This window comes from Dasypus novemcinctus, chromosome 2 (assembly GCF_030445035.2).
Source record: "Dasypus novemcinctus isolate mDasNov1 chromosome 2, mDasNov1.1.hap2, whole genome shotgun sequence".
Classification (NCBI taxonomy): domain Eukaryota; kingdom Metazoa; phylum Chordata; class Mammalia; order Cingulata; family Dasypodidae; genus Dasypus; species Dasypus novemcinctus.
In genome coordinates this window covers 95,655,307-95,669,577 of record NC_080674.1, presented here as the reverse complement: position 1 = coordinate 95,669,577, position 14,271 = coordinate 95,655,307, and the positions used below count along the sequence as shown (strand labels likewise).

At 35.6% G+C, this 14,271-nt stretch overlaps 1 long non-coding RNA gene across 1 annotated transcript in view; it reads left to right on the top strand.

Moving 5' to 3' along the window:
• Positions 1-610: 610 nt before the first annotated feature.
• LOC105747309 (uncharacterized) overlaps positions 611-14,271 on the top strand; it is a 35,099-nt gene continuing 21,438 nt past the window's right edge. Inside the window, exons 1-3 of the long non-coding RNA XR_011646232.1 lie at positions 611-747; positions 1,334-1,469; positions 2,316-2,457. This is a non-coding gene — a long non-coding RNA (uncharacterized lncRNA). The remainder of the gene's footprint in view (positions 748-1,333; positions 1,470-2,315; positions 2,458-14,271) is intronic.

Sequence of the window (14,271 nt, the reverse complement as noted above, 5' to 3'; positions counted from 1 at the left end):
TTTTGCCTGGAAGACCACTGGTGGGGGGAAAGGGGGTGGGGAGAGAGAGAGAGATACTACATAACAAAGGCATTTAACAGAAGAACACATTTTATGTCAAACAAATTGGTACTTGTGAAATTCTGGTTTCTAGTTTAGAATTTTATCAATGTCCATATAAAATGATCTTATTTGTAGTTGAACAGTTCAATATTTATTCAGTTTGTACTTTAAAATAAACAATTGAGCTTTTCTCCAATTGTCTCTGGGATTAGTAAAATAATGAGGCATTAAAAGGAAACTAGGTTTGTAAATTTATAGAAATCAAAAACCAGAAAAACATTAACTAGGATTACTGCAAAAGGACACTGATGCTCTGGCCTGTTAGGACATGTTCACCAACCAACGTGCAATCAAAAAATAAAACCTGTGAGGAAGCCACACGGGAGAATAAAAGCCTATTAAAGCTCTCCAAAGAGTCAAGGTTCTTGCCAGCAAAGCCATCTGTCAGGAGATTACAGAGAAGAAAATTTCTGCAGGAATTTTCCCCTGGGACCAGATGGAGTGCCAAGAAAAGGTGTGTAGCATCAGGAGTGAAGATAAATGCTGAGAGTCTTCCCCCGTGTTTATCACAGACTGAGAGGGAACCATCAACCCATTGGCTCTAAGGGAAGAGGAAGGAAGAGGAGGAGAGAGTCTCTGCATTGCTGTTGACAGAAGTACTGAGGTTGTATTGAAAAGAGTTTCTGGGAAAAAATCCCTTTTAAGGTAAGTTAAACTTTGCTGCATAATGTTTCCTACTTTAAAGACAATGATTGATTGAACTTTTCTGAACTAAGTGTACTAATCAAAAAATGTTTGTGTGAGTCAAACTGCAGCAGGTGATTAAAATTACTTGAACAAAACGGGAATGTCATGTTTCTTTTGTTTGGTTTTTGAAAATCTGGATTTTGGCAGTTAGTAAAAATACCCAGGTCATTCATTTAGATAAAATAATGCACAAATATGCTTTATTCACTTATTTTTCAAAGTAAATACTGGGTGAAAAGTAATAGAGATGGATTCCTAAGTATTTGCCTGTAGATAATTAAGTTCATATCATGCTGTGAAATAATTAAAAACTGTACAACTATGAAAGTTACAAAAGTCGATAATAAGGACAAATATTTCATAAAGTTTTTAGAATCACGGCAGGAAAAGGTCTTTTAATTTTTTTTTGTTTAATTTAAAGCTCTAATATCTTCTTAGTTCATTCCCTGACCTATGTTCTTAAATAGTACTGTTTTGTAGTTTTTCACTATACTTATTCTCCATTCCCTTTGTTGATTGATTTTATTTTTCTTTCTTTTGTCAGATAAAAAAGTATGGATTATAAATGTAGAATCAAATTATCACAGATTTATTATCTAGACTATTAAATAAACAGTATGCCTTTAAGTCAGAAAGAGAGAGGAGAGCTGCCTCTTTAAATGTCAGGAAAATAAAATAAGGTAAGTCTCATGCTAATTTAACAAATATTTTAATACTTATTGCTAAATTGTTAATCAGGACTAAAACAGAGTTTAATTCAATTTTATTTTGTTTTAGCAAAATAGAGACATTTTGTTTAACTCATTGATTACATAGAGAAATGTAAATGAGCAGATGAATATAAAACCTAAATGGGGGCAATAAATGATCTCCTGGGAAAGAATACAAAGTCAAATAAAACAATGTCAAGTCTGAGGGGTCATAAGAATGACCCAGTGTTCACTCTGACACTGTACCCATATCAGATGGTTGTTTCTGTAATTGGAGAGAAATTATCCTATGAATTTAAGTCAAATTATTCTCTGAATTCAATTAGAGAGGATGATTAATTTTAATAATCGAGGCTTTTGAGTCTCATTTCCTTCCTCCTTTACAAAGAACAATTTTGCCTGAATTATCAGGTTATTGTTTAAATTCTCCTTTTTATTTTATTCATTATTCCTCTGTTCATCTGTCCATTCAACCTTTATTTATTGAGCAATGTCCATGTGAGGTCACTACCCTATTAAAGATGATGACTAAAGCATGGTGTCTGCTTTCAGAGGGCTTACTGTCCATTACACGGCACAAATCTTTCTTCATCTTCAAAATAATTTAAGAACAAAATTTAAATCTTATTTCACTCAACATGAATTAAAGTTCATAGACATTAGGTGATAGCAATAAAAAGTATCTGTATTAATATTATAATTTGAGACTTTAGTAACTTGGTTTTATTTGTGCTTCAGTATTTATTTTTTAATTTGTTAAATTAGCAAGGAATGAGATGAGTATTAACTTTGTTCTTTGATTCTCATTCAATCTAGTTTGTGGCTCTTCACTTTAAAAAACATTGAAGAGATTAATTCTTTGTCTGGAAAAGGCAAAGAATTCCTGTACAATAAAAGCAGACTGCTGGAGATTTACGTATCTTGTCCTGGGCAAAGTCTTATTTCTGCATAAGTGGAGGTAACTCTAAATGTAAATCATTTGAAACTGGAAAGTTGATTCTTATCTGCTTCACCCCTTACTTGTTCCTAAGATTGATTTGGAGGTATGAGTGTTTTTGGCATTTTTGGCTTTATTGCAATGGTTTATCCTGAACGAAAGTGATATTTAAGTTTTTGAGTTATGGAGATCCTCTCTGGGATCCTTGCCAGAAATAATGAAGTTCATGCTTCAATGAGTGGGTCTAGAAACTGTCACCTAAAATAAAATCCATTTATAATAGAACATTATCACCATATCTCTTCAGAATAAAGAAATACTAAGTTCATTAGTCAATATTTTGAAAATGTAACATATACAATTATATGAATATGTTATCTTTTTCATAGAGAGTGGATTAGTCAAAAGGGAACAAGTTAGACTCATATAACTACACAATTACTAAGAATAAAATCAGGCACATATAAAATAATAGTCGAAAGGCTTAAGAGCAAAAAGAACAAGTGATTAGGTCTGACTTTTTTTAGTTGAAGTCTAATTAGGCTTCTAATGAAAAGTTTTATCCTTTTATTCTTCAATCAAATAACATTTGTCGTCACAAAACATGTTCTTATGCTACATATTTTTAAATATTTACCCTCCTTTCTCTCTATTGTCTGTATAAAGTTGAATAGAATATTATTTTCCTGAGGCTTCCAGGTTACTAAAGAGTCACCACAGTCTCCTTCCTTTCTAGCCTCCAGTCCCTGAATGCCTTCTACCAGAAAGGAGTAGGTTCTTACCCAAAGCACAGCTTCTCAACCAGTGTGCAAGCAGGATAAATCACAGAGTGGTGTGCAGTTAAGCATGAGATTCTAATATGAAACTTTCTGAGTTTCAATTCTTGCTGATTCCTACTTTGTGAAGTCATGTCGCATACCCACGTTTTCCTGCTGTAAAATGGAGATTATAATGGCACTATGGTTATTGTGTGGATAAAATAAGGTAATAGATATACAGTGCCTACCAAATTGTAAATCCTCTCAACTATTAATGATAATGAGAGTTTGAAGAAATTCAGATCTTTTGAGTGCCTTATCTGATTTCTTACATCATCCCTCCAATTGTGTCCAATGTTGAGTGTCTTTATTGCATCCCATGCAAGGCACGAAAGACTTCTGGTGGCTTAGTCTTCTAAAGTATATATCTGATCATGTTATCTTCCCAAAATGGTATTCCATCACCTTTGGCTAAAGACCCATACTCCTTAGTATGCAATCCAAGGCTCTTCTCTTATTTTCCCTTCAGTTTCTCATGCCTTTGAGCATTGAGACATACTGGTTCTACTGTCTGGAATACCTCTTCTTCTTGTCTACCTGGTTAATTCAAACTCAGCCTTCAACACTTGGCCTAAACTTCCAAGAAGACTTTCCTGATTTCACCTTCACCAACTCATCTTAATACTTAGGACGATGCATAGGTCTATATAGGTGTTGATTTTACAGTCCATCAGCCTGTTGTTTCTTCAGACGTCTGTGAACTAGCTGATACAGGACTGTGGATTATATGCTGTGTTTAGGCAAATTGGGAAAACTGTGTAAGTCTCACATCATTTTTAGGAAGAAAGGTGAACAGGCTTCATAAAATAACTTAGAGACCATGCTTCGGACCAGTGGATTTCTTTGAGATATTTTCAGGAACAGACAATCATAGGAAGGAGTCCTTAAGCTATACCCTGGTACCTCCCAAACAGTGGATTTTTAAAACTTGTCTCTAAGGTTACACAGGAACATGAGAGCAAGATAGGACCACAAAAGCAATTTGTTCCGTGGAATGCAAGTCAATAATGCCTAGGGAAAATACCTGGAATCAAATAAAATACTTATTTTGAAGCTATTTTATGAAGTTGAGAAGTTCAGATTAAATGTATAGCAATTGATTAAATGGGAAATTGAGGAATCAATTGGCAAAATTTATATCTGTATATACTAGAATTCCTATTTCGGTTTTAATCCCCAGAGTAGATTTCCTGTTTCTCTTCACAAAATTGCCAACATAAAACCCTTTTCATTGTCTCAAGTTATATAAAATTACATATGATACAATTTTGTAGTAGGTATGTACACAGGATTATTTTATTATTATTATTATCAGCAATGAAACCAATTGAAGTCTGTATTTGTATAATAGTTTGTGGTTTATTAGTCATAAATATTAGCAATAGGAAGGACTTTAGCAGCACTTTAAACAAATTTCTTCATTTTACAGATGAGGGAACTGAGTCATAGATGGGTTAACTTATTAGTTTTTTCAGGGAAAAAATTAACCAAAATTGTGATTCAGACTTATGTTTTCTATTATATAAAAGTGATTGGCCATGAGACACTCAAGGTCAGGGCTGATATCTGGTTTTATCTTCTTTTAAGAATGAATTTAATGACTTCATTAAAATCAAGGGATCCATAAAAGGCAGCAAAGTTATCACTCAGTTAACAGAGATTTACTTATCAGAATTTCAAACAAGAAATTCATCAAACTACAAATTCTTTCCAAGGACCAGGACTGTCTTATATTCAAAGAATATAAGGGCTTTATCACCCATTATGACCTTGATGAAAATTCTGACAAATTATTCTAGTATGTGTCTGAAAGAGGATGGTTTTATGTTTCAGCTCAAGGTAGAAGAGCTGACCAGAAGACAGAATGAAGGACTTCTCTTTTTAGAGAGCCAGGATGCTCAGAGCATCCCGGCATGTCTATTCTGATTTAGGTTTCCATATTCCCAAGCTAATCTGTCTAGATGTGCTTAAGGTTGTTTATGCTTCTAGGTATCCTGAAGGCTGAGAGCTGGCCTTTAGAGTAGAGTTAGCTCCCAGTGTCTCAAGACCTAAGGCGATTCAAGGCAAAAAACAGAGACAAGTACAGAAAGATAGTGAATAAGACATTATTGACAGATGGCAGACAGCTGCTGGAGGAGAAGCAACAAACAGAGATATGCACATATTTACAATGAGAGAGAGTAGACCATGATAGTGACTTCTTTACTTTTAATAAAGAAGTACGTTCCTTGAAGAAAAATAGTATGATTTAAATGAAATTATCTCAACTCAAAGAATAACAATATTTGAAAATATTTACCCTCTCTGAATAAAGTTATAGAAAGTATTTTTGAATATGTGTTCTGTGGCAATACCAGTGCCATGGAATATCCTCCTGCCATGCTCCCCACATCTTAAGAATTTTGTTATCATATAACTTTGGGAAATACTATGTTGAACAAAGTTCAATATCTCTTTTCATTGCAGAGCTTTTGAGAGAATTGTGAAGCTGTACGGGATGGATGAGGATGCAGCTTTTTGTAAATTTATCTGACTTCTAAAACTTTGGTTTGAAGCATCTCATGACATGAGTGATCTGTTAGACAAACTTGGGAAATAACGACTTCCGTTACTTAACCTGTTAGACACTAAGGATAACCAAGATAATTTTTTTTTTTCATTTTGTGTGGATCTTACATTTAAGTACCATTAAAGGGAGTACTAATTTGATAAATTTTATGGCTGCATTAATTAGTATGATGGCACCATTCATCATGATTTTTAATCAGAATTGACTGACAAAGGTCTAATGGACTGCATAGACCTGAGATGACACAGGCTATTACTTTTCCAAATTTCTTAAGCAGCAGCAGAACTTTTATTTAAGCAAACTCTTCTTTAGGCACCCATTATATAAAACAGATAAAAGGCAGGCTGGTTACAGAGTCTTTTCTCTTTGATCTCCTGTCTTCTACAAAGGACTATAATTTGCATATTTGTATGACAGCAATTATAGTGAAATTGCATAAAGTCATATTCAATAAATATTATTGAACTCCTAATATTGCAACACTCTGAATATTTTTATTTTGGTTAGAAAATCACTAGAAAATGGGAGTTTATTTTCACAAAAAAATTATTTGATTTTTAGTCATAAACAGATTATATATAACATGCAATCTGTATGTTGTAAGGAATATAGAACCATTATACTTGTCAAGTTTTTGGAAGTGAATTATTGAAAATTCTAATTAAAATTGAGATTTTTTTCATAAATTCATTTTCTTAGACTTTTTTTAAAAGGAAAAATATTTCAAATGTATGGACAAAAAGAGAAAGGGCTGAAAAATGACAAAATAATGTTGGTATTGGTATTTTGTTTGATTGTTGTTGTTGCTATAATAAATTACCACTTAAAACCACATAGATTTGTTATTTTATGGTTCTGTAGACCTTATGACTGATATGGATCTCACTGGGCTAAAATCAAAGTACTGGTAGGGCTGCCTTTCTGCAGGCTCTAAGGGAAAATCTGTTTCCTTGCTTTTCCAGTTTCTAGAAGCTTCCTGCACTCCTTGGCTCATGGCCCCTCCCTCCATGCTCAAACCCAGCAATTTAGCATCTCTCTGACTCTGCTTTTATCATCTCATCTCTCTCTCTGACTACAACCATGGCGAAAATTCTCCACTTCTAAAGATTCATGTGATTATATGGGCCCAACTGGATAATTTCCCCATCTTAAGGGAAATTACTCACATCTGCACACATCTGCAGATTTCATTGTGCCATATAAGGTAATAGCTTCACAGATTCTGGGGACAGGAAGTGAATAACTTTGGAAGCCTTCAATCAGTCTGCCTTGTGCAATATACTAAGCCTCTCCCCCAAATGCTGGCAATAAGTATATTATATTTTAAAAATCAAATTAAATGAATTATGGGCCTTTTTTTCCTATTTATACCTGAAACCGTCTCCAAATGAATGGGGAAATGCTCGTCATCCTTCAAAGTCCTGGGCCACGGACCCCTGCTTTGGGGTGACTTTCCCCACTGAATCTGGAGAATTCGTTGCTGCTCCTTCTGGGTTTCTTCTAATTAGTGGTTCTGAATCTCTCTCTGTCTGCTTCCTCCCCTGCCAATTCTGTGAGTTCCTGAAAGCTGGGGTTTAATCCAGCTTTTTTTAAAACCTGCAGATGTTCACTAGGAGACTTTCTTAGGGACTCTTCCTCTGTGACCCCCCATGTTTTAACCTCTCATCTCTGTGTCAGTGACTCCTAAATCTTTACCTCCAGCATTGATGGCTCCTGGAGTTCTCAACTCACTTAGCAAACAGCCTATACAGCCTCTCCTCTTTGATGCCTAATAAGCATTTCAAACTTAACCTGATAAATCAGAGCATTTCATTTTTCCTTAAACCTGCTCTTATCTGAATCTTTCCCATTTAGGTAAATAGCACTACCATCCATTCGGTGTCTAAAACCAAACAAGCAACAAAAACAAATTTGAGAAACACTCTTACTAATTTCTTCTCCCCACCCTTTTTTATCACTTTAATCAGCAAGTGCTAACAATCCTGCTAATAACATATCTAAAAATATCCTGAACTTCTCTTCCTTCTTTCTATTTTTATCAGTAAAATCATAGCCCAAGCCAGTTAGCCCAACCTGGATTTTTTTCAATAGCCTCCTAACAGGTTTCCATTCTTCCTTCCTTCAGTACTTTCTACACAAAACACCCAGAATGGACTTTGTAGATTAATTCAGATCAGGTCATAACCTGACTTAAATCCTCCAGTGGCTTTCCATCATCAGATCCATACTCTGTCATAAATTAAAAAGATTTAGATAATCTAGTCCATATCTGTCCCTTTAACCACATCTCAAACCATTCTTTCCCTCCACCTATGGGCCTTTAACTGGTCCTTTTTTGTTCTCTGACTTGCCAAACTTGTTTTTGCTTTTAGGCCTTTGAACCAGCTGCTTGGCTACTTAAAATGCTCTTCCCCTATTTTCTTACAATTGACAACTTGTCCTCATTTGAATTTCAATTTATAGATCTCTCAAAGAGGCTTTTCTTGACCATCATAAAGAAGGCAGCTGATTATTCTCCTGTTGTCACCTTATTTTAAATCTCTACATTGCAGTATATTCATCAATATCTAACATTTTTCTTCTTTATCTTTGAAAAAAAATCTATGTCCTATTTTCCCCTATTTTTTTAAACTGTAGGATTCCATGAGTGCAAGTTCTTGCTTGTTCTCTTTGGTTCCATTAGGAGGCACAAAATAGATAGCCAATAAGTAGTTACTTTATAGATAACTTTTTTTCATCATCAAACTGAATTCGAGGGCTACTAATGATGGAGGAAATTCCAATAGTATTCTATGTCTCTAACTCTCATTTTCTTTAACATGTTCATTCCATTTCCTAATTTGATATGACTTTTGTCTTAGCTATTAAAAAATCAAAATGACTCATGTAAGTTATGGTGAGTTTAGCACCATAGCGAAGTTTGATTTTAAAGCTGATGTGATTTCTACATAATTCATGATTTTAAGCAAATGGCAGGGAATACATTAAAAAATCAGGGCTATAAGATTCTTTTAAAATTTTTTGGTACATCTCGGCTTTTAGACTAGAAATATCATATTTACACTAGGAATGTCATATCATAATGTTTAGTTTACTGTGTTGCATATTGCTTTTTCTTTAGTTTAAAATATTGTTTACTCCTATTAAATAATAAGGATAGAGTGATGTCATTATTGTTTCCTAGACTTTAGTTATCATGGTTTTGTGATAAGCAGAATCAATGGCAAGCAAACTAACTTATTTTCATATTAAACCACATTATAATTGCTAAATATTTATTTATTTATTTACTTATGGCAAATCTTGAAACCTTCTAAAATAACCTATTTGACAATCTTTTACTTACATCAAGAACATGTTGTGACATCTGATTCTAAAAGGTATTGAGCAGTTTCTTGCAATATCCTGACAAAAATTGTTCATCAGTTGATGAAAACATTGGATGCAGATGATAGCCCAAGAAATGAAGGGAGCATATTCTGGTAACTGTAACACACCCCATTTTACAAACTGAGCTCGAGATTGGCACATGCTGAAGAATTCTGTTAACTTGTACTCTACCATGTCAGCATGCTTCAAAAAAATGCATAACCAAGCACTTGCTCCCCAAAACATACTTCGAAGCCCACTCCTTTTCTGCTCACAACTCACAATGCTTCTGTGACTTGACCCTGATGCTGCTTTTCCAGCTTGAGCTTGACGAAAAAAAATGAGGTGCTTCCGTCCTCCACTGCCCCTGTGCCCTGCTGTCCTGCTCGCTTTTGCTGACATTAAACAAGTCTTTAGGGTTCAGGAAGGTTGGGCAGGTGCACTAGACACATCAGAGGCAACTATGTAACAGCGTGGAGCATTTCTGCTCCCTTGTTGAGTTTGACATGCCAAAATAGCCCAGAAGAAATAGCAGTGCCTTTTGAAGTAGCTGAGATGCTTCCCTAATGTCACTTCTCTGAGTTTTAGATCAATGCCTGGAAGATGAATCGGAACATGTGAGGAGAGTGACCGAGGGGAAATGTGTTGGAAAGGTTGCAGGAGTGAAGCACCCAAGCCTAGAAAAAAGGTGGAGTGAGATGTGCGAGCAGGAAAAACAAAGGGCTGAGTCATTGGAGACCTAATTGACAATGGCACAGCTGTGACAACAATTTGCAAGCAGCCTGACCTATTTGATGAAAAGGACTCTGCTTTCCTTGGAAGCCCAGAATTGCAGTGCCTTGTAGGAACGTACTACTTGTGTTTCCAGCCGGCTCAGTCTCATAAATACCTAAACTCATAGATGACATTTTTAATGCTTTGCAATTGCTATTCTGCATTTATATTTATTGCAATTCAACATATCCATTAGTTCATCTATCATTGATAAATTTGTCACTGCTTCAGGAATACAGTCCATCATGCTGTATCAATTTCACTTTACAAGCTATTAATGTACCATAATGCAGCTTACAATATCATGTGGATGTATATTTGATTAGAAAGGTGTCAGAGTCAGCCAAATTGAACTGAGAATTGCAAGAGGACCTAAAATCTTAATTTATTTATTGTAAGGATGAACAGCCTTAGTACACAGTGAATGTGTTAATATAACAGGTGTATCTTTTTTGCTTTCTCAAACAGGCACTGAAAAGAAAAAAATCTGAGCAATTTATTTTGACTCAGTTTGAAGCAGAGCAGACTTAAAATATTTTGTTGCTTCTTGACATGTTTACTCTTTTAGCAGAATCATAATCATATTTTAATATTTTCTGCATTCAATTAGCAGCTTTATTCAAGAGACAATGATGCCATATGAGTCCAGGAGATAGGACCAACTATGGCTTTCTGAAATAGGGTAAATAAAATGTTAAAACCTTAGTAAATAAAACACAGATTTCCAAAGCACTGCTTGAGATACTTTTGGATATTTTAACACTTTCTGTTAAAATAAACAAAAACAAAAGGCACCTGTGCAACAAAGATTTGAGATTGTATAGAAATGAACAATTTTCATGAATATGGACTATGTTATTTCATTCTGCAATTACAATCTGGGAAATCATTCTTTGCTCCCATGGACTCCCAAGGTTGAAGTAGATCAGGACAATCTGCACTGTTTTAACATTTCTGGTCATAATAAAATGCTTGCAACCTTTTAAAAAATTCTCATTGTCTCAATTGCAGATTATAGAGGACAGCCTGGTATGTGTTTACAAAAATCCTTTTGTGGAGTACTATGAAATTCACAATTGGAAATTATTATTCTAGGGGGTTATTGATAGTTTAGTTATAAACTTTGGAATAAGATAGATATGCACTCGAACATTTACTGAGTTACTTTTCAAATGTGTAGCATCAGATAAGGTAAACAATTTTTTAATCCTCAGTTTTCTGGATGTTTAGTGATGATAATAAGATCTAATGCAAATACATAGGGTTGTTCTTAGAGATAACGAAAAGTTTGGTATATTTGCACAATGAAATACATGCTGCTGTTGGTCAAGGTGGACTTACATTTGTGGTTATGATATGATTATCATAAGCTAGTCCGATTTTAAAAATCCAAGACCAAAACATTTTATATAATCTGTAAAGACAGGATATATAACATGTATATAAAGAAAAGTTTGGTAGCATAACTAAATAGAATGGAAATCTATGATTTCCAAGGGATGGGAAGGGAAGATTTACTTTTTATGCTATACCCTTTTATGCTATTCAATGCCTTGTCACTTGTTTACATATTTTTTAAAAATTTCCCTTCCCCCCTTGCAGCTTGCTTGCTGTCTGCTCTCTGTGTACATTTGCTGCACACTCTTCTGTGGTTTTTTTTTTGCTTATCTTCCTTTTTTGTTGTGTCACCTTTCTGAGTCAGATTTCCACGGTGCCGACTGGGTGGTGCTCCCCAGCGCTGGTGGGCCAGCGGTGCTCTGCAGCACTTGAGGGTGAGCCTGCCTTCACAAGGAGGCCCTGGGACATGAAACCAGGGCCTCCCATACGGTAGATGGGAGCCCAACTGATTGAGCCACAGCTGCCTCCCTGTTCACATTCTTTTTATAAAACTTTCTATATTAATTTTTAAAAGCAGATAATTCCTTTAAAAGATGAAAACATTGTCTGGCATACAACAGAGTACAGTAGATGCTGGCTATTTGTGTAATGCCAAGAACGTATTCTCCTTTTCCTCCATTAAGTGGATAGGCATCTTTGCTGCTGCAATAAGTACTGTAAAATTTGATCCTGAACTTTAATAAAAGGAGGCTAAACAAGAACAGACAGATTTACAAAATCTGGGGGATAAATGTCTCCAGGTATAGGCACATTGTAAACTCAGGAGGCACTAACAGTAGGAGGAGTCTGCTTAAAAAGAGTGCTAGCAATTCAAGGGTATTCTCATAAACACAGAGTGCACAGGATGGTGGAGGTAGGAGTTTCTCTCTATTCTCTACCAGTCCTAGCATTGTGGAACCTTGTGTCCTGGCTGGGTTTTCTATTTTATGAGAGATATTGAAAACTTAGTGTATGTGCAGAGGAAGACAACCAGGATGGGGTGAGGACTAGAGTCCATATCAACATGAATAGCTGAAGGAAATGAGGATGCAAAGGGAGACCTTATAATGGCAGGTCAAAGGCTGCCACACAGAAGAGGGATTCATCTTAACCTGTTAGTTCATGAGGGCAGAACTGGGACCACTGGGTAGAAGTTAAAAGGAGACATATTTCACCTTACAGCCACAGCTAAAACCCAGCATGTCATGATTTATAGCAGGAAATGCCACCCTAGGCAAGGATAGACTTTTCTGTTAAATTCTGAAGATAGAATGTACTGAAGCATCTGGATTCTCATGAGGATAATGCTCCAAATCTAAACTAAATAAATAATCCCTGCAGATATATCTTTGCAAAGGTTAGATACATTTAGTGGATGCACTTTGTGTCTGCTGCAGCTGAGCAAGTGCAGAATTCCACACTGTCCTTAGTTCCCTCTCATTATTACTTTTAGCTCACACCCTTTCATTTTGGTATCATGGCTTATAGAGTTCAGATACTTGGTACCACACCACTCTGCTGCTGTATATGTCTCTCTGTCTCTAGAGATGCCACCTCTCCTACCTCCCTTTTTAAAAAATCATCTGTGATATTTATATTTCTGTTGTTGTACTTCTGCCTCGCATCAGTGTTAGTTGGGTAAGATTTGTTTCCTCTCACTGCAGTGTAAACTTCTTGAAGGTAAGAGCAACATATTTCTGTATTTCAGTATCCTAGTATCAAGTAAACCTCAATAAATTGAATCACAACTCTTTAAAGAGAAATGGGGTTAACTACATTTTAATTTAAATGCTTTTGGCAAGGCATTCACCACACCTTTTTGGCCCTTAGTTTGCCAGAGATCATCTATCCCTGATAGTTGTAAGCAACAATAAATCACAATGTATGCAACCCAAAGAAGATTTTTAGGTAACAATGCATGTGTCAAACTTGTGGTACTCTTTAAGGAAAATGACAATAAATATGTATATTATTCTCCAAAGATTCTAGGATTAGACTTATGGATACTTTTAAGTTTATCCAGGGGTTATATTACCAAATATTTTTTCAGCTATATCTGCATAGGAACTGACCAGCACTCTCTTTAATGCTGGGCAGAATTCTGAAGTCCTTTGCTGTGTTAGGCATTGACCCTTTGACTATAGAGGGACTTATAATCAACACTGAACATACCAACGAGAGAGGCAAACCTCCAAAAGGCCCATGGTATTTCGCTTACAATGGGCATTTGAACCATTGCCTTAAGTAGTGAGACAGAGATGTATTACTCACTCTCCCAGGCAAGCAGAATTTTATATGATGTCAAGGTTTTTGACAGGTGGCTTCACTTTTCTAGCTGACCTGCCTGCCTTGTTCAAAAGTGTATTTGAGTTGTTTAAATAATTAAAACAGATTTTATAAACACCTCACCTAAAATGAGGGAAGCAGGATAGGATTTTAGCCTATGTATTAAAGAGTGGAACTCTGAGTCAGGTTCAGATATTCAAGTGAACTGAAATAAGTGTTTGCCCTAGATTTCCAAAAATAAAGCTCAAGTGACTGAAATTCTAGCACATCAAAAATAGTTTGCACCCCTCAGAAATAACAGTTTTTAGAAACCTTCAAATATTTTTTATTTAAGGGATGAAAGACAAATATACCAATGGAAGGTGTTTTGGTTTGCTAAGAGCTACCAATGCAAATACCAGAAAAGTTTTGGCTTTTATAATGGGAATGTATTAGGGTAAAATCTTACAATTCCAAGGCTGTGAAAATGTCCAAATCAAGACATTATCAAGAAATGCTGTTGTACCAAGTTGCAGCTGTGGGTGATTAGGGAGATGGCGGGGCATAATGGAACTCCCACTTATCTATCCTTCTCCTCTGGGCCCCTGGCTAGTTCTGCTTCCGGCTGCTTTGTCTGTGGCTTTTCAGTCACTGCAGCTTTTT